Source organism: Rhinopithecus roxellana, chromosome 21 (assembly GCF_007565055.1).
Source record: "Rhinopithecus roxellana isolate Shanxi Qingling chromosome 21, ASM756505v1, whole genome shotgun sequence".
Taxonomy (NCBI): Eukaryota; Metazoa; Chordata; class Mammalia; order Primates; family Cercopithecidae; genus Rhinopithecus; species Rhinopithecus roxellana.
Genome location: NC_044569.1, coordinates 64,147,805 through 64,148,982, shown reverse-complemented (window position 1 = coordinate 64,148,982; position 1,178 = coordinate 64,147,805). Strand labels below are relative to the sequence as shown.

The 1,178-nt window shown below is 41.6% G+C and overlaps 1 pseudogene; it reads right to left on the bottom strand.

Moving 5' to 3' along the window:
• Nucleotides 1-542: 542 nt before the first annotated feature.
• Nucleotides 543-641, bottom strand: LOC115895631 (annotated as a pseudogene).
• Between the last annotated feature and the right edge of the window lie 537 nt (nucleotides 642-1,178).

The window sequence follows — 1,178 nt, the reverse complement described above, 5'->3', positions numbered from 1 at the left end:
CTACAAATTTCTCATGTATGTGAGAAATAGGGCAATGGTAAAATTTTTAAAAATGGAAATCTGTTTTGCAAATAATCAAAGTCATGTAGCTACTTTCATAATAGTTTACTTAGGATTTATATTCTAAACACAATCTCTAAAAAGGGGGTCAACAAACTTTGTGAAGGGTCCAACAGTAAATATTTAAAGCTTCGTGAGCCATGTGGTCTCTGTTGCAACTACTCAGCTCTGCCTTCTGTAACACAAAAAGCAGCCATAGATTATATGCAAATGAATGGATGTAACTGTGTTCCCATAAAATTTAATTTCTGCTCTCTAAATGTGGCTCAGATGTATTCCTTCCTTTTCTTCTCCGCTATTGACACCTGTGGTCTTCACCCTCATTAGAGCTCTGAAATCCTGGCTTAGCCATCTCATTCATTCATTTATTCAACAAATTCTTGTCCAGCATCTGAGATGTGCCTAGGCATTGGGGTATGTCCTTGGGAATCTAGGAGAGAGGAAAGCTCTTCTGATGGCTTTGCGTTTTTGTTTTTTTTTTTAATAGAATGCTGCACAAATGTGTGTCATCTTTGCACAGGGGCCATGCTAATCTCTGTATCATTCCAATTTTGATATATATGTGTTGCCAAAGCAAGCACCCTGCTGGAGTTTAGAGTATAGGGGAAGAGACAGACTACATGTAAAATAACTGTGAGTTAGAGCAGTGGTTCTAATGGAACGAGGGGTAGCGGTTCCCTCCTGGGGCCATTTGGCGATGTTTGGAGACAGTTTCTGTTGCCATATCTGGGGATGAGGTGCTTCTGGCATCCAGTGAGCAGAGTCCAGGGACGCTGCAAAATATCCCACAAGGCACAGGACAGGTCCCCACAACAAAGTTATATACAGCCCAAAATGTCAGTGGTGCTGAGGGTCAGAAACTCTGAATTAGGGATAAGATCAATGCTCTAAGAAAGGAAACAGGTAGCTATGAGGGCACTTGATTTAGATCAAAGTCTTCAGGAAGATGTCCTTGAGGAAATGATATGCAGATGAGTCCTGGAGGGTAAACAGGATTTCATCAGGTAAAGGGGTATCCAGGGGCAGGGCAAATGTGAGGACTGTTTAAAGGATACTGATTCCTGTGCCCCACCCCAATCAGTTCAGTCCGAATCACCCAAATTCTGTTGTTTTTTAAG